At 43.0% G+C, this 20,286-nt stretch overlaps 1 protein-coding gene across 5 annotated transcripts in view; it reads right to left on the bottom strand.

The window, feature by feature from the left end:
• The window catches only part of DYRK1A (dual specificity tyrosine phosphorylation regulated kinase 1A), a 145,667-nt gene extending 127,301 nt beyond the window's left edge, over window positions 1-18,366 (bottom strand). The window contains exon 1 of one of the 5 annotated variants that reach the window (XM_067739490.1): window positions 17,940-18,366. The gene's annotated coding sequence lies outside the window, so the exon portion shown is untranslated. Of the gene's footprint in view, window positions 1-16,503; window positions 16,632-17,341; window positions 17,380-17,939 lie in introns of those variants that run through there. The other 4 variants (XM_067739484.1, XM_067739486.1, XM_067739489.1 and 1 more) reach the window with 4 other exon arrangements.
• Between the last annotated feature and the right edge of the window lie 1,920 nt (window positions 18,367-20,286).

Here is a 20,286-nt window from a genome sequence, read left to right as displayed (position 1 = left end):
GGGAAGATGACTAGGAGTGAGCAGGATGGAGTCCTAAGTGCTTTACATGCATTCTATTACTCTTCACAATGCTATGAACAGTAGGCATATATTATCCCCACGGGGAAACTGAGGCTCAGAGAAGTTTTCATGGCTGGGAACAGGCAGGGCTAGGATTCAAAGCCAGATATCTAGATCAGACTCCAGGGAATGTACAAAAATGTACAGCATCCAATCAAATGTACAGCACCTCTTTACCACTATACTCTACTGTCTGTAATGGACAGACTCTAAGATGGCTCCCACGACACAGCCTCCTGCTGTTCATGCCCTTCCACAGACCCTTCCCTTGAACCAAGACCTATGACTTGCTTTTAACCAAGAGAATACAGGAAATATGAAGGGATGTCACTTCTGCGGTTATGATACATGAGACTGTGTATCTGTCTAGTGCGTAGACTCGCTCCTTCACTGTCTTTGAGAAAGTAGTGGCCATGCTGGAAAGGACCACACAGCAATGAACTGAGGGCAGATGTCTGCCAATAGGTAGCAAGAAACTGAGGCCCTCAATCCAACACTGCACAGGGTACCGAATTCTACCAACAATCATATGAGCTTAGGGGAGACCTTCTTCCCCAGTTACACCTTAGATGAGACCAAAGCCCCATCAATAACTTGACCAGAGCCCTCTGAGACCCAGCTAAGCTAAGCTGTGCTCAGACATCTGACCTACAGAAACTGTGAGGCCATAAATGTACTTGTTTTTAAGTTTCTAACTTTATGGTAATATTGTTACATATCAAGAAATAACACCCTGTTACACAATAAAGTTCTTCCGCCATATCCTGGTGCTTTGCTGAAATAATGATTTGCAACTACTCTTAACTACACATCAAGCCAACTTCAGGTAGCAGTCACAATTGCTCTTTTTAAGCAAAACTCATGTACCAAGATGTCAACATTAACCACAATCTGACCCTGTGTTTTATTTGTATTTTTTATTGAGATACATTTGACATAAAATATTAGTTTTAGATGTACAACACAGTGATCTGACATTTGACCCTGCATATTGTAGCCATTTTTTAATAACCTTGTCTGCTAATTCCATTTTCTCTATCATTTCTGTTTCTCCCGAGTTTTCTCTTCTGTCTTCAAGCTCACTAATCTTCTCTTCTGCCATGTCTAATCTGCCATTAATGCCATCCTATATATTTTTCATTCCACACATTAGTTTTCACCTCTAAAAGTTTTATTTGGATCTTTTTATACCTTTCATAATTTCTAACTTTTTGAACATATGGAATACAGTAACTGCTTTCATGTCCTTGCCTGTTAGTTCTAACATGTCAGTTCTAGGTTGGTTTCAATTTACTGATATTCTAATCGTAAGTCACATTAACCTACGTCTTCACACATCTAGTAATTTTTGATTGGATGCTGGACATTTTACACTGTTGAGTGTTGGGTTTCTTTACGTTTCTTTAAAGAGTACTGGCCTTTGCAATGACTCGCAATTACATTACTTTCAAATTACAGGTGACCCTTGAACAACAGAGGGGTTAGAGATGCTGACCGCCCCACACAGTCAAATCTCCAAGTATAAATTCACAGCCAGTCATCCATATCTGCAGTTCTGCATCCATGGACTCAGCCAACTGCAAATCATGTAGTACTGCAGTACTGGAAAAGATCCACGTGTTAAGTGGACCTGCACAGTTCAAGCCATGTTGTTCAAGGGTCAATTGCAGTTTGCCCCTTTTAAGGCTTGTTTCTAAGATTTTTTTCAAACGGATCTAGAGTAACCTTTATTCTAGGACTAGTTTAGCCCCATTAAGACATGACCCTTTTGGATTCTCAATCAACGCAGCATATAATGAGATCTTTCTACTTTGGCTATCAAGTACTCAAATATTTTCCAGCCCTGGGTGAGCTCAGAAAATTGTTCTGCTTACAGCTTCCCAGTGGATTCCTTCCCCAGAAATGTTTCCTTCATAAAACTGTACCCTACACATGCACCACACATTGGCATTCAGTCAACATTTAAGGGGACCACTAAGAAGATTTATGGAACTCTTTCTTTGCATAACTCCCTTCTTTCCAGAACTCTGCTCCTCAAATCAGAACCATTTTGGCCTCCCCCAACTCCAATCTTTCTTTCCTCAACTCACTGGCTTTTTTGGGGATCTCCTTCCCTGCACTGAGATCTGCCTCCAGGCAGAAAGGTGCACCATCACAGGACCTCCTCGTTTGTTTCCCATCTGTTAGGGATCGTGGTTCTGCACTGCCTATTGTTTAATATCTGAAAACAGTTGTTCCATGTATTTTGTCCACTTTCCTAGCTGGAGGGTAAATTCAGAATGTTACTGCCCCATAGTCAAAAACAGAAGTCATGACTCCTGACAACAATTTTAAAGTAAATGTTTTTTTTTTATAAGATACAACTCCTAAACATACACACACACATCATTATCACATTATCCTGTCTTTATTTTTATCATGATATGTATCACTCTTGGTCAATTATGTTATTTGCTTTCTTGCTTATTCTACATTTCACAATAGAACGTAAGCTCTGTGAGTACAGGGATCTTACCTGCATTGTCACTCCTGTATCTCCAACACCTAGAACATATCCTGGACTAGAACAGGCACTCAAATTCAGCAAATTCATTAAATCAATAAGCAAAGTTGTTTTACGAGTATTTCACTTAATATATATTGTGAACTCTTCTACTTAGTAAATTCTAATCTAGATACAGGTAACCCTGACCACAGAGTTCCTTAGAATTGTCTATTGTCATAATTAGTATCATCTGAGTAAAGGTTCTTGGTTGCAAACAAAAGAAACTAACTCTACCTTTGTTGAAACTGTAAAGGAAGTTATTAAAGTGTATTAGGCAACTCACAGAAAACCCCAGGAGGGCCAGGCTGGAAGGCTACATAACCAAGAACACCGAAAATTCAAACCACAGATCTGGTCTGGTGGAGACAACACAGGATTCGGTCCCTGTGATTTGTAGAGATACCACTGACCCCGGAACTAAATGCTACAACTGGATCTGTCACTGACTGCCTCCAGAAGAGCCGCAGCTGCCATCCCCCTTGCACTGCAGAACACAGACTCTGCAAAGTGCCTGCTTCTGCAAATCACTGGCTTCTGAGGTAGTGGAATGGAGGTCCCAGGTCATATGATTGCATCCTAACCCCCCAAAAATGCAGAGAAAGTGAGCAACTGGCTTTCGTAATGAAAGACGTCTACCACCCACCAAGATTCTTAAGGGAAAGAATTCCCCAAACATAGAAAGCGATTAGATGTTCTGGTTAATTATCTGAAAGACTAATGAACCAGTAGCACAAAGCATCAATCCCAGCATACCAGAACTTTTATCTATTTCTTCAATTAATGGGTTATAGAAGCTCTATGCTCCTTTTTCTTTTCTATCTCAATGTTTAACTTTAGGGCCCATAACTGTTCACTGGGTTTTTTATTACCTGGAAGCAGCATAAGCAATCTACTATGATTAACCTTAAGCAAATTTACTTCCCTGCATCTCAGTTTTCTAACTTATAAACAGATACTATCCACCACCTTCTAGGGCTGCTGATAATATTAAAATAACTAATAATGAATATGTAGAGTCTGGCCCATAGCAGGCAATCAATACTAGCATTATTTAATAATATTACCATTATTAAATAGTTTATTTTTTAATAAGAGAAACTCACTGATTTACATGAACATCTTTTTTTAAAAAAAATCTGCCAGTGCCAACAAGCTGAAGATCCAAGTTTCTACTTTACATTGGTACTATAAACGTTATCCCCCTTAGCCCCTTTGTTATCAGAAATGAAGCAACAATATAGTCTAACATGTTGCCACCAGAACTAAGTTCAAGGAATACATAAATAGATGGACAAATGGATAGCTGGATGATGGAAGCATCAAGCCAAGTTTCCTTTAGAGTTCTCTACAGTGAACTCTAACCATACTGAAGAGCTTCATGACCATGAATGGGACCATGAATGTCCATCTAACTCACAACTACGTCCCAAGGGCCTGGCAAGGGGCCAGGCAAAGAGCCAAAACATAAAATCTGAATATTTGCTTTTCTAAATATTTACTACAGAAACTAGTCCCCGAGAAAGGTTTCAGAACTACTTTAAAACAAGTCCCTTTTAAGCTTTTAAAAAGATCATTCACCTGACAAGATCAAAAGCTTCAGTAATTTTCTAACTACAAGACTCAATTCTTTTGAAAATCCATCAACGAACTTTCCCTCAATCATTCTTCCTGTTCTGTTGTCCAAATGTGAAGAAAAAGTAAAGCCAAAACGCATCCAAACCACTTTCTTCACTTTTCTATCACTTTTTTTTTGGCTGTGTTGGGTCTTCGTTGCTGTGCAAGGGCTTTCTCTACTTGTGGCGAGTGGGGGCTACTCTTCATTGAGGCGCACGGGCTTCTCATTGCGGCGGCTTCTCTTGTTGTGGAGCATGCAGCCTCAGTAGTTGTGGCACGTGGGCTCAGCAGTTGTGGCTCGCGGGCTCTAGAGCACAGGCTCAGTAGTTGTGGTGCACAGGCTTAGGTGCTCTGCGGCAAGAGGGACCTTCCCGGATCAAGGATCAAACCCATGTCCCCTGCACCGGCAGGTGGATTCTTAACCACTGCACCACCAGGGAAGTCCCTTCTATCACTTTTTAAATGACGTCAAAGCTAGAGCTTATTTTAAATGTGAACCCGAGAGCTACTGCAAATGCTGGATTGACATTCCAGATATAATTGCTGAATGAACCTCACTTTGCTGGCTAAGAATCATAAAGAACATCCAGCCTGATTCCCTCCACAATTTAAAACCATTCCAAATGAAACTAAAAACTGTATCTATTTCAATAAACTAGTAAAATTATGTACTCCTTTAATAGAGAAGACACAATCTTTCAACTCCGTTAATACCAACACTGAACTTCTAACAACTAGTAGGTATTTCAATATGCACTGATTAAATTAATCCATGAGTAAATAACTTGGTCTTTTTACTGACTACATAGTTTTCCAAGCTTATTTTTAAAAAGACAGGATTCACCTTTCTTCTTCTTCTTCAAGGCTCCCATACTCCCTGTCCAACTCTTACTCCAAATGTACATTCCCCTTATGTAATCATTTGGTCCTTGAGACCAACTAGTAAAGACCAAAACGTAGTTCACTGATTCATTCAACAAATGTTTATTTGGTACTCACCATACGCCAAACACTTGCCAATCTCTTAGAATGCAAGGGGAAGCAAGACACCACTGCGCCTGCTCTCTGGAGGGTATTAATAAAACAAGCACTAAAAAAATTACCAACTGTGATAAGCACTGTGAAAGAAAAGTACAGGGAGACATGAGATATTAAAAAAGAAGAGGTGACTAGGACAGGACTCTGCTTTCCCTGACAAAGTAATATCTGAACTGAAAATGAAGGAGGAAAAGAAGTTAACTAAAACAAAGAAGGGATGATGGCTGGCCCAGGAAGCAGACATGCAAAGACATGGGAGGCAGGACGGCTTAAGTCAGCGGGAGCCAGATCATCCAGGTAGGGGGTCCTATGACTAGTCTAGTCTTTCCCCTAGAAGTCACAATAAATCATTAAAGAGGTTTTTTTTTTTTTTAAAGAACTGAGAATTCTTGTTCATCCATTTGTTCAAATCTCTCCTCCATTTCTATCCATTCTATTGAATTTTATTCCTTGACCTTCCCTATATGCCCACATCCTTTACTTCAGATGTATCTTTATCTTATTCAGCAAACAGCCTTCTTCCAAACATCTCCCATGAATCCTAAGACTTCTGTCTTCAATTTCTTCCCTTTGCATAGCTGACTCCAGTACTGCTGAGTAGCTGTGGGCCTTCAGGCCAATTCTTAGGTAAATTTACCTAGCATTACTGACATTTTGAACTGTACCACAGAACCACTATAAGGAAATTCAAAAATTGAAATTAGATTGCAAAATATGTTGAGATCCTAATAATTTTCTCACCATTGCTCTTTTGGAAAACTTTAATGAAACAGTCTTTTGTACCACAGTAAGGTCTCTCAAAAATAAATGTGTTTGGCTTGTGCTCCGCAACAAGAGAGGCCGCGACAGTGAGAGGCCCGTGCACCGCGATGAACAGTGGCCCCCACTCGCCGCAACTACAGAAAGCCCTCGCTCAGAAACGAAGATGCAACACAGCCATAAATAAATAAATAAATAAATAAATAAATAAATAAATAAATAAATAAATAAAATGTGTTTGATGTAAAGGTGAAGTAAAACACACCACTGTGATGACAGCTGTTCTTTTTCAAGGAGAAACGATCAAATCAGAACAAATTTTTCAGCAGACAGTATCTGTCTTAAAGACAGCAGTCCTACTTATATCCAAATAAACTTTAACCTAAAATTAACTGTCAAAGGGACTCTTAAAAGGAGACAAAAATTTTGACCTTCAAAAGCAACATCAAACATTACTCAATTTCATAGCCTGTGTTCCCTTTAATGAAAATTCATGTATACTCTAGACTGAGTCCTTAAGCCTACTCTGGATTAGGAGCAGGCTATTAAAGATCCCCCGCTACAACTAACTTCCGTGATGGCACACACGGCGAGGGCTTTATTTCAGCATTGATTCCCAGGCCCTAGTGCCATGTTTGGCACTAGTAGGTACTCAATAAATAGCTCTATCTGCCTCACAAGATAAATGCTTTTTAGATGATTGGTCTCCCAATAACGACATATGTGAAAATAAACAGAATATGGTATTTTTCAGGAAAATACTAAGACACTCAGAATAAATTAAACTCTCACATGTTTAACTACTCTATACTTTTCAAACCGTGAACTATGATACAACCTGTTCCTTTCCAGAATCACAGCTTCTAACACTGCCTTCTCCCACTGCCCCATTTTTTAGCTCATTTTTAATGGTGCTACAAATTACTTCCACCTGTCACTAATGTAAGGTTTGAGCTACAATAATAATTCTATCTTCTGTTCTTCCACAGTTCCTTCAGGACCTTACCAGGAAATATTCTCAACTGTCCCATGCAGCCAGTCATTCAACTCGTCATGGCCTTTACTATACTGCCACCAAAGCTGAATTCTCTCCTCTCTATCTCCAAAACCTGGGTCACGTTGCTATTTGAATCCAGAAATATTCACTTTGTTCTGTTGAAAATTAAATAATTAGGAACTCAACATGTTCCAAACTTGGCTCTCCCTCTGTCTTGTTTTTCCCTCTCCTATTCCTCATGCCTGTACACCTAGAATGAGCCTTTCAAAACCTTCCTTCTTAGGCTGTCATCTCCCTAACCCATGGATCTGCCATCATCGCCCTGCTGAAAAAAACCTTCAATTGCCCCAAATTCAAATTCCTTTTAAGACCCGTAACTCTCATTTCTCACTGCAATTGTTCCTATCCCTCCCCCAACATAACACACACACACACATAAACACACACACACGCTCTTAAACTCCAGGCACACCACCACAGGTGCCCATATGACTTCTTCCAGCCGACTGTCACTTCCCCAGGTTCTACTGTAAAAAGCCCATCCATTCTTCGAGACCAAGCTCCCATCCCTCCTCCTCCACAAGGCCTGCTCAGATGCCCAATCTGTCTGCCTTCCCCACGTTCTTCTAATTAGTTCTTTGTATGGCAATAGCTCTAATTGTTAGCAGCCATGGTCTTACCTGTGCTAATTTTGCCTGTATACACACAACTGTCTCAACACTAACAGCACAGGTCACCAAACCTTATTTACTTTTGTAGTCAAAGTTTCTACCGCCGTAATTCACATATCTTATACAGAGGACAGGCAAATGTTTCCTCAGCTGAAGAGGAACAAGAAGCCCCTTTTACAATTTATCAAAGCAGGTACAATTATAAGCATTTACAATTTATCAAAACAGTTTTTCATTCAACAGAATAAATACAGGAAAATCACAGAACAATTTTAACTAAACAACAAAGAATGAATACTTTGTTATTTAATGTACAAGACTTACAGTACAACTAAGATGCTCAAATTCACTCATAAAGAAATGCAAATTCAAACAATTAGACTTCACTATTCACCTATTAAATTGACAAAGATTTAAAGCTTAGATAACACCAGTGTTGGTGAGATTTGGGAAACTATACACTCTCAGACACTGCTGATGAAGTACGAATTGGTGCTACTTTCTGGAAGACAATTTGGTAATACATATTCAAATGTGCACATACCTGGTGAACCAGCAATTTCCCTTATAAATATATACTCTCTGGCTAATGCTCACAGAAAAGTTACATGTACAAGGATGTACACTGCAGCATTGTTTAAAAATACCAAAGATAGGGGAAAATAATTTAAATGCTTTTTAATGGAGACTGACTCAATTGTGCTGCATCCATAACATGGAATACTTCCCATCCGTTAAAAAAACAGGGAAACTCTACCACCTGATATGGGAATAGTTCTAAGATGATCAAGAAGCTTAAGTTGCAAAACTGTGTGTTCAGCATGATCCCATTTGCTTTTGATTTTAAGTACACAGAGTGGATACACACACACACACACAATGTCACACTAAAAAAAAATTAGGATCGCACTAAATAGACAGCTTTGTAACAGACGTGTATATACTAAATGTTTACATATACAGTTGTACATTTATATGTATAGAACATTTCTAGTAGGAAAAACTAAATAGCTATTACTTATGGAGCACAGGGGGTGGGGAGGTGACACCATTCTACCGGGCTGGATCTTTTTTTTTTTTTAATCGTGAGAACACATAACTTGTTGATTGTTAAGAACTAAAATTCTCTAGATCAAAATGATACCTTTTATGTCTGATATAAGACTGCTCAAATAGGAGCCCTAAAACGATGAAAAAACACTAAGAAAAAGAGAACACTCCTACTCCAATGACTCCGTATTCCATCAAGCCCAGTGGTCCTCAGCAAAATTACCCACAGTCCCATTACGGACACTCTTAGCAACAGAAGGCCAGCAAGTGCCAGTCTAATGCTACCAACCTCCGGCCACCAGAGAAGCCTCCGTGAACCCTTCCAGGACTGCACCACAAGCAGACATTTCTCAAACATGCCTTTGGTTTCCTTGGGCAAGGGCACATGTGCCCTATCCTTCCCTCCCCGTCCCAAAAAGCTCTCTTATTAGTGCAGGTGCTACTCTCCAATGTTTAAAATGACAGCCAGCTAAATGATAAAAATAAAGTGTTAGCCTGATAACAGATAAAGGATATTCCTCTGGGAATATTTCCACTTTAAATTAGGGAATCCAGCTCTTACCTTAATCTAAAGGAATGAATTCAACAGTGAGAACTGCAAGCAAACCAGAAGAAAAGGAAAGTAATAATTTGAGGACATGACCTCCCTTTGTTCCTTCTAAACATGCCAGGTCAAAACCTACCTGTCATCTACCCTAACGCTGGAGATACACTACCCTACTCACTACAGCACCAACACTAACTACACCTGAATTAAAACCTCAGTTTCCCACCTTTAAATACTATTTGACCAACTCAGGCTATTCTTCTAAGAGGCTAAGAAGACAGGTAAGTGAGCCAACCATTCACTACCAATGAGCTCACACATAAATAGCAACATATTTGAAAACAACAGATCTTCCTATAAAATCAAAAATGCAGGGCTTCCCTGGTGGCGCAGTGGTTGAGAGTCCGCCTGCCGATGTAGGGGACATAGGTTCGTGCCCCGGTCCTGGAAGATCCCACATGTCGCAGAGCAGCTGGGCCCGTGAGCCATGGCCGCTGAGCCTCCGCGTCCAGAGCCTGTGCTCCGCAACGGGAGAGGCCACAACAGTGAGAGGCCCGCGTACCGCCAAAAAAAAAAAAAATGCAGTTGTACTCTATTCTCTGTCCCCTCTTCTGTAGAAAGAACAAAGAACCCCCAGACCTGCTTATTCTGAGGCACTGGTTAAGTCATTTATTTTCTCTGCATCCCTTTCCTTCTCTAAAATGAGAAATGAACTACGTCTATGTTTCTCAAAATGTTTCTACTGCATCAGGATTACCTGGAGTCCAAATTAAGAAAGGGGATTCTAGAGTGTCACCCATACCTACAGAAAGAGAAGTATCGGAGCTTGGGAATCCCACAACTTTGACAAGTTCTCCTGAAAACTGTTTGAGACCCATTAGTTCCTCAGGTCTCTACTTGACCTAATTATACGCTAGTTCAAAGAATCCTAGACCTTCCTCTTTTGTCAAACCCATGAAATAAAGAGGAAGATACTGGACAGTAAATGTTTAAATATCACTGCTATCATCCTCCTTGCAACTTCAGTGATTCAAACATTTACTGAAAACCTAACAAGATATTGCGATACTGAATCACAATATCCTAGTATTGCTTGCTGAGGATATGCGCACAAATACATACAAAACGGTCAAGGGGACTGCTAAAACTAAATCCAAGAGCTGAGATTTCAAATACTGTTTACATATAATAGTCAAAGCAATCAAGAATCATGTTTCTACCAGAAAACACCATAGTAAAATAATGTGACCCAAAATTCCTTCACTACTAGAAGTTTAGTTACATTTTTTCTAATCTGACTACATATGTATATACTCTATATACTATGTACTGATAGTCTATTTCAATTTGTACACCATAGTTCAAAAGAGTAATTTGCTCAAAAGAGTAAATATGGAATATAAACTTATTAGTGCAATAAGTTGTCTTTTCAAAGTTCATTTCTGTAAGTTTCTTCCAAAACATTTGAAAGTGTGACAGGCAATGTTTCATAATCCCCCCACCCCCCGATTCTCTTCTTTCAGTGGAAACAGATTTTCAGCCAAACAGCTACCTACTGAAGACCACATATCCCAGCCTCCTTTGCAGCTACATGTGGCCACCTAAGTTCTGACCAATGGGTGTGAACAAAAGTCACATATGCAACTTCCAGGTTTGTCTTTAAAGAGGGGATGTCCTCTCCCCACATCCTGTTCCTGGACTGTGAATGTGGTGAGCAGCTGTCTTGAACTATATAGGAAATGGTGTCCCCTTAAGCATAGAAAAACAAGACAGAAGGAACCAAGGTCCCCTATATCTTGGAGCCACCACAATCAGCCTTAGGCTACTTATATGAGAGAGAAGTAAACTCCTTGTTTAAGCCACTGTATTTAGTCAGAACATAGGTCCAATCTTGTGTTCCAACTAATGCATATAGAAAGATTAAGTTACTAATAAATATTACATAACAGCTACTTACCAGCTCAGTAAAGCTGAAACTCTAATTATAAATTCTTGGGTAATCTCACTACTGAAATTATTGCTACTGTACCAACTTACATTTTACGCTTTTTGCGGAACACCTCATTACAGTATCTCATTTCACATTCTCAAAATCCTGGGCAAGGCAGCGGGTGCTCTGCACATCTGGATACAGGACACTAAAGCTCAGAAGCTACTTCGCCCAAGGTTGCAGAACTAAGGAATGGTGCTCAGGCAGAATGTGGCACACAGGTTCCTCATTCCATCATTCCATGTACATGTACATTTAGCTACACCTGTTATGTGCCAGGCATTGGGGTTACAGAATTATTCCTGTCCAGATGGACCTTACAGTTTAGTGGAGAGAGGGAGAGACATACAATAACTGAGTACGTGTACTTACGCGTACATATGAATAACTGTATAGCAACATTTAGTGATGGCTGTCAAAAAAAGCAGAGTCTGTAAGAATGCATGGCCAAGGAATCTCACTTAGACTGGAGTTTGGGGGAAGGCCTCTGAAGAAGTAGAATTTATGCTGAGACCATAAAGATGAGTATCAATGAAGAAGAGGAAAGAGGGAGAAAGCTATTAAGAAATGTATGTGTGCTATCTCAGTCTTCACAAGAACCCCATGGTAAGTATCATCAACCCCATTTTACAGATGAAAAAACTGATACTTAGCAAAATCACTGTGCCTTAAGTCCACACTGCCAGTGAGTGGCAGGACCTGTTGAGATTCCAGACCTGCCTGACTCAGGAGGCTCTGCCTGGCACCATCTCACAGGCCAATACTCTCTCCACAGTTATCATGCTTCCTCAGCTACTATCTCTAACTTGCTATCAAGCAGATTTTGGATAGATGTCACAATTTGAGCATCTTCTTACCCAAATGCATGTGCTAAACTGCCAACCTTAACCACAAATACCCATAAAACTTAAAAAAATAATAAACTCTTTCCAGTCGAAATTTTATATACTTAGAGAAATAAGGGGATTATTTAATGAACAGGTATGTTATTTAAAATAGAGGTGATGCTGAAACCAGTTTCATTCCATGTTAAACCAGTTCACTAAGCCCCTCTCCACAAAATCAATTTGAACAAGCAATCCAATTATGGGGAGATAAAACTGAAAATAATTCATCAAGAGTAAAGATACATTTTAAACTATTATGCACTATGTATCAGATATGGGCACACGTCCATCAAACAAACAAAACTTTAACAGTATTACAAACTTTTAAAAGTCACCTTCTAGAAGAGAGGATACATAGCTCTGGGAGAAGAATCAATTGCTGAAAAGCCAAAATGGTTCTGTATTAGCAAAAAGTATGCCTACAAGGAACCACATTATCTTAGATGTTCAATGTACCATAAGTTATCTCCAATAAAGAATTTTAAATTGTTATACAACTCTGGAAGTAGGATTTCAAAGCAAAACCAAAACTTTTTAAAAACATTTAGCTGGTTTATACAATGCAATATTTCCAAGTCATTTTGTTTTCATATACCAAAAAATGAAACTAAGGCTGCCTGTAGCCACTAGGTTAGGAAACAAGACTTGTCTCTTGCCTAATAAGAGCCTTAAATTAATTACTTTAGTCATGTGAAGTCAACATTTCACTTTCACATAACCAATGGTAAACTTTACAGCTCTAGCTTAACATTATAGCACTGACATAAGGCAAGATTTCAAATGATTTCTTTATTTAGAGGCAACTGGGGAGAAATTTTAAGTAATTTAAAATAATTTGATGATTTTTCCAAGTAATTAACCACAAATTTTAACCCCTTCCCCCAAAATTTTTAAACCAAAACTGTGCACGCCTTGGGTTATGAATTACTATAATTTCTCTAGCCATCAAAACGTTGCCCATTGTCAAAATGATATATGGTAAGAAGCCCTTCCAAAAGCATAACCACTATATATACATGTAAGGTGCTCACACGAAAGTAATAAAGTCATGCATTTCACCTTACAGGGCAAAGTATGATAGTGTCAAGTTTCAGGTGATCATGTGTGATAGCTTCAAGTAATATCTTTACTTCTAAACAGAAAATACACACAAGTATCTGGAGGTAAAACCACCCAAAAACTCAACAAAAAATAGTGATTCTTAACTCACAGTTTAAATTTACTGATAGTAATACAATAAAATTCTAAGACTACTAAAATTTTGGGAGAGAAAAATCAAGTTCTTTATAAAGACTCTGGAAGTTTTGGGGTTCTGCTGGGTTGAGATAAAGTTTTTCTGGGGGGGGATAAAAAGAGAAACTGCTTGCGGGTGGGGGTGGGTGTGTAGGAAATGTGAAAGTTCTTTGAGACAAGGGAAAAGTGAATGTTAAAGCAAAGAAAATTTGGCACACACCTTACCACAAATAAAGTCACAAATGAAGCCCCCTCTTCTATTAAGCTTATTTTTAAGATCACGTAGAAGGCAATTAATTCCCTTCTCACTCATAATAAAGTTACTTCTATTCAAGTTTTCTCCCCATGACTAGATAGTTGCCAAGCATAAACATGCATGTGAAAACATCCCTGGGCATTCTAAACTTCTAACCTTTTTTTTGTTTCGTTTTCAAGTAGTACCCAAGATTCAATACAAATTAGCATCTTCTTTCTTTACATAGTTTCAAAACAAAACATATGCCAAAGGTCACTCTCACCACGTATTATAACAAGTTATCTTAAATTTGGTTTCATGGGGATTTGTAGCTCTACAAAAACCTATGTAAATTCTTTAAATACCAGTTGTTGCACTTACCACACTCCCCACCACAACATCTCTAAGTCATACACACAAAAAAATCTCCATAAATGAAACTAAGGGGCAGACATCAGACAATATTCTAGAGGAAAAAAATTCTAAGGCAGGGGTTTTTTTAACATCTACATTCCCAAACAAGACACTGCATTACAATGGAACATCTTCATTTGTTTTGAATGTTAGTGCCCTTAAAAGAGGCTGGATTAACTCAATTTTTGAATCCCCAGGACACAGTAACTATGTATGTTTGTAAGTTTCCATTGAATTCCACCAAAAAGTCTTTAAAAGAAATGTAAGAAACGATCTTAAACCTAAATTCCATATTCCAAACAAAAACAAGATCTCACTAGATCACTTAGTCCATCTCCCACCCCTACCAATAAGGACCATCCACTCACTTAATTCTATTCAAATCCATAATCTTTTTTAGATTTCAAAGGAGTGAGTCTTCACCTTACAGACACAGGAGTGACTCTTCCTTTCAGGATAATTAACTTCTGAGCTCACACTTCTTATGAACTTTTTATACTCAGTTTTACATTACAACTTGCTGTAGACATTGACAGGACTCAACTTTTTGGCAAGGTCTGAAGTCTAAATGAATTTGCACAGCCACCATAAACATCACTGCTACTCCAAGGCAAATCCTCCAGAAGCGCTGGGTGTACACTTTAAGTGTAAGGCATATGTATACTAAAAATCTTAATCTAACGGAGTGAACTTTTTTCATAACTGAAGTCTCTTTGAAATGATCTTCCGTTTAAAATCTTAGCACCTGAAATTTTAATTCTCTTTCCACATTTATACTCTAGCTGAAAAAAAATTCTCGTAACTTATCAAGATATAAGAAGTTTACAAAACAAAAGCTAAAGGTAATTCCACTGAATTATGAAAACGCCCCCAAAATATTAAATATATCCATTCTTAAATACTTTGTATATGTAAAGTGTAAGGGATCACAGAGAAAATCTTAAGTGTTCAAAGATAAAAAGTAACTAAAAATAACTTTGCACAAAACTTTCTTATGACTCATCAATACTTACATGACTATAATTAAATTTAAGTGTGAACAAAACGCACTGAAGAATATTTTTTAATTCCTTCCATTCAAAAATTGTCTACGTAGTTTGACTGGGAGCGGTGGGGGGGGGGGCCGGGGGGGCAGAAGCTGACTAGTTAGTTTCATTCAGAGGCCCTCACCTCAACCTTTCCTTTCCGCTTCCGCAAACCACAAAGTTAATTCCATGCAAAACACTATACGTGGACAGAAGCTCTAGGTTAGAATCCTGAGTCATTACACACAGATCGCTCCAAAATTTGCCAGTATTTACAATAATGAGTTATACCCTAGTGATTAAGAGCCCAGGCTGGCTACAGACTCCTGGTCCCAGCTGTATGACCTTGGATGAGTCATCGCTCAGTTTCCTCATCTGTGAAATGGGTAACAGTTCCTACCGGGAGGATAAGCGACTTAATACACATAAGGCCCTGAAGAAAAGTGCCTGGCACTATTCGTCCTAATCTTTAAATCAGTGTGAAAACAATGTTATAAGATGTATTTTCTAACAACTTGGGCGGAATTCAAGAACCAAATGGTGCTGGCATTCAAGTACTGCACCTCGATTACAAGATTCACATCATCCAAGGGTTGGACGACAGGCACAGAGAAGTGGTCAGAGTCACTCACTCACTAATTCTGCCATTTTTTAACTATTTCGGACCCGGGAGGGGCCTTTCGCTAAGTGTGAAGCTATTCAGCAGCTCCGGTGTCTCTAAACGAGAGTGGGTCTGTGCCTATTAACAGACTTGTGAAGTTCCGTTGCAATACCCACGTATCAATTATAATTTACGCATCCTCAGCCACCAATTCCTCCCGCTGCTAAACAAGTCATCAATCCACCTCGAGTGGCCGGGCTCACTTGCACTCACTGCACAACTTCGGAGCATGCCGAGTGCCCTGGCTCCAGCACACACCCCAAAAGGGCCGCGCGGGGACCGGACTCGCGACCTTCCCCGGCGCCTAGCCCGGCAGCCAGCCCCATTTTCTTAACCCGCGCATTGTCCTTGCGGAGAACCCCGGCCGTTCCCACACTGGTGGGGACCAAGAGGAGGGACGAGGGAGGAGCTGGGGGAAGAGGATGAGGAGGAAGAGGAGGAGGAGGAAGACAACCTCCTCCCCTTCGCTCGGGCGACCAGTGAAGGTCTGGCGCTTTCTCCGGCCCCCAGGCCCCGGCTCCCGGGAGCTCCCGGGAGGCCGCGGCCCCATCTCCCACCCTCCGCAACTTTCCCTCCGCTCGCACCCGCCTCTCCTCCGGGACCGGGCCTGTCGGGCTCCCTCCCCCGGCGGCCGGCCCCGGGCCGCGGCGCCTCCTCCTAAAATGGCAGGTCCCTCCCCCCGCCCGGCCGGCCTCGGCACGGGCCCGGTTGCAGGCCGCGGGGGGAGCCGGGCGCCGGGCCGGGCGGGGCCGCGGCCGGGCCGGGCCGGACACTCACCGGGACGATGGCGGGGCGCTCGCGCCGTTCCCTCCGGTGAGTCTCTGCCTCGGGCTCTCGCCGCTGCGCTCTCGCCGCGGCCTCCGCAGCCAGCGCCGCCCCGGCCTCCTCTCTCCGCCCCCGGCGCTCCCGGCTCCGCGGCCGAGCCGCAGCCTCCTCAGTCTCTCTCCGGCTCGCGGTTCCAGCGGCGCCCGGGGCCGGGGAGGCGACAGCACCCTCCCCGGCAAATACCGCAGTCCCCGGACCCCGACTCCCGGCGGCGGGGCCGCGAGGCCCGGGCCGGCGCGGAGGGCGGCGGCGGCGAGGCCGGGCGCCGAGTCGCGGCCGCTGCCGGTGGCTTCTTCCCGAGGAGGATTTTGTAAATCTCACAAAATGGCGCGCGCTCCAAACCTGCGCAGCGAGAAGCGCCGGGGCCCGAGCGGCGGCGGCGGCGGCGGCGGCTCCTCCGCCAGGAGAGCCCGAACCGCCCGCCCCCGAGTCCCCGCACAGACAGACAGACACACACACACACACACGCACGCACACTCGTCCTCGCACACGCTCACTCACATACACACTCTCTCACACTCACACCGGTCCCGCCCGCTCGCCGGCGGCGGCAGCGGCACCAACAGCAGCAGCAGGAACAGCAGCAGAAGCGGCGGCGGCGGCGGCGCCCGCACCCCCCGCTCGGGGTGTCCGCTCCCTGAGCCCGTCCCGGGCCGCGATCAGCAGCAGCGACGGCAGCAGTCTCCCCGGATCCCCCCGCCGCTCTTGCCGCCGCCACCCCCGCCTCACTCCAATGGGGCTTTTTATTATTATTCGGGCGGGAAGCGAAAGGGTTTAAAAAAAAACCAACCAACAAAATGGCGACGGACCGACCCGGTCGCTATAGCAACTGTCAATCAAAACGCAAAACCCCGGCTGACGTGCTGACGTCCTCCTCCCGCCCCCCGGCCCCAAGCCGGCGGGCGGGGCCTGTTGCTCGGGCAACGGCAGATTCCGTTCCCTCCTTTCCCTCTCCCCCTTCGTCCCCAACCAACCACCCAACCCCCTCAGGTCACGTGAAGGATAAATTCGGAGTTCGGGCCCGCTACGAGTGTCAGAGGAGGGCGCGTGATTCGCTCGGGGGAGGGGAGAAGAGGGGGATGGCCGGGCCGAGGTAGGGAAGGGGAAGAGGAAGGGGGGCGAGGCGGCGGCCCGGCCTGTGCGCGAGCGCCCGCCTCTTCCCCGGCCGCCCAGCCGCGCCCCGCCCCGCTCCCGCCGCGCCAGCCGCGCCCGCGCCGACTGCGGCCCGCAGAGCGCGCGCGGGCCCCGCGCCACCGCCCTCGCAGCCCAGCGCTTCCGCGTCGTGCGCCCGCAGCCCCGCCCGCTCCGGGGGGAGGGGGGCTGGACTCTGAGGCCACGCGGGGACCCGGGGAACCCACCCCTCGCGCGCCCGGGCCGGGGGTTCTCACCTTCATCCCCGGGGAGCGCGCCAGCCGCGCACGTCCGCGGATTTAAGCTGTTCTTCGAAGGGCTCGCGTGCCCCCCTCGCCGGAAAATGCCCACGGAGGCTGCGGCGGGGGGTGGGGAAGAGGCCGCCTCCGCGTTTCAGACATCTCAGGAATTCCGGACGCTTCGCCCGTATTCACGATGCCCCTGCGGCTGACACCTTGATTAAATCCTGTCGCTCGGTCTTTGAGGCGGCCAATGCAAGCGTACAGAAATTATGGACGGAGCCATCATAAAAACTTTAGGCTGTGCAGGCTCTCCCAGGCATTCCCACGGATTTCAACCCCCCCTCCCGCCTTTCCGGGCACAGCCTTCCTTCCCCGTCGGAATTCCCCGAAAATTAATCGTCTTAAGCTGTTACTGTATCTTTGTCCAACTCCCTAATTTCCTTTTTCATGTATCGTCTCAGTTTCCAGATTCTAGATCCGCCCACAATTTATTAATATTCTGGCCTTGGTTTATCTTTGTTTTATCTAGACCTTCTGCCTGACTAAATATTGCGAGGTGTGCTCCCCAGGCATTAAAACCTAGGTATGCTAGTAGCCCTGCTGTGCTGGCTACTGTGTAATTAGTAGACAGCCACTGTCTGAAATTATATTTTGTACCAGTCTAGTAAAATGGCATTTAATATTATGGTAAAAAGGATATTATAGATATTATTTTACTCTTATTCACCAGTTTATGGATTTATTTCTAAGCTTGTTTTTGCAATCTTATGATAATGTTCATATCAATTTTTTCTGAAGCTTAAACCGTTCATAAGTACAGTGGCTGCAGATACAATCTTACAGGTGTAAAGAAAAACAACCCCATGGCCTGTATGGGAGAACAATCTAAAAAAAGAGCGGATGTATGTGTGTGTCTAACCGATTCACTTTGCTGTACACCTGAAACTAACACAACATTGTAAATCAACTATACTCCAGTAAATAAAATGTTTTTAATCTTTTAGTACAAATCAAAAGGAAAAACAACCCCGTTATAAATACTGGTCTCTATCCTGTGTGACTGGAGAAAAGACACTTGAGTTTTTCCAACAAATGTTTCCCTCCTACAGTTATCAGAACCTTGATATACTAAGGCAACCATTCAAATTAGCACAGGCCATGAAAGAAACCAGACTAAACTTAAGATAAGTTAGGCAAAAAGTAGGCAAATAACTTACTTCAGACTGATTCTCATGGTATCAAAAGTTGCCATGACTATCAAAAGTTCTTTTAGAGTGCCGACTTTTTCAAAATTAGTAATGCAGTTAAAGTCCACGTTCAACTTGATTGTTTTGAAGGAAGTGGTGAAGAGTGTCCCTATTGAGGGTGAGAGATTGCAATCTTGACTCTGCCCAAACTTACACTTCCACCTATACAACCAACTCCTTCCTCCCTCCTGCTTCTCTTCTCCCTGCTCCCACCGCCAAACCCACCCCCATCCACCACAGTTTCACTTCTATCAGGACACTTAAGCATCTGCAACCTTTAACACTAAATTAAATTTGACTCAATTTTTTATTGCTGGTGGGACTTCCCTGGTGGCACAGTGGTTAAGAATCCGCCTGCCAATGCAGAGAACATGGGTTTGAGCCCTGATCCGGGAAGATCCCACATGCTGCAGAGCAACTAAGCCTGCGAGCCACAACTACTGAGCCCGTGAGCCACAACTGCTGAAGCCCGTGCTCTGCAACAAGAGAAGCCACCGCAATGAGAAGCCCGTGCACCACAATGAAGAGTAGCCCCCGCTCACCGCAACCAGAGAAAGCCTTTGCGCAGCAATGAAGACCCAACGCAGCCAAAAATAAAAACAAATAAATTTATTTTTAAAAAATGTTTATTGCTGGTAATGAAGGAAACTTGCATAAGTAGTCTTCTAGATAACCTGAAAAGAATATGACAGTGTCTCAAGAAATGTGCCCTTGTCTTCAGTCAAGTCCACCAAAAGGTTATCAGGGTGAAGCAGAATCTTGAGCTTATAATCATGCAGTAATAGCAGGCATTGCTGGTCTTCATATCAAGAAGGCTGCACCCTTTCTCCCCTCCACCCCACCGCCACCACCATCCCTCCTCCCAGTATGACAGCCTTAAACAACGTTGATCAATAAACTGTCATGTCCAGGTTGGAATGCCGTAAAATGGTTTTATACAGGCTTCATCTAAAAAGTAACCTGTGAATTATGCTGATCCCAAACACGTGAACACATGTAGGCAGGAAGGACCCTGGTACAGATGCCAGTTGAGTCTTGACCAGGTTCAGTGATTAAATCCTTGCTCTCATCTGAGAATCTTCCCATCAGGTCCACAGACAGATGTATTACAAATA

Source organism: Pseudorca crassidens, chromosome 5, assembly GCF_039906515.1.
Source record: "Pseudorca crassidens isolate mPseCra1 chromosome 5, mPseCra1.hap1, whole genome shotgun sequence".
NCBI lineage: Eukaryota > Metazoa > Chordata > Mammalia > Artiodactyla > Delphinidae > Pseudorca > Pseudorca crassidens.
This window is presented reverse-complemented; position numbering and strand designations above follow the sequence as displayed.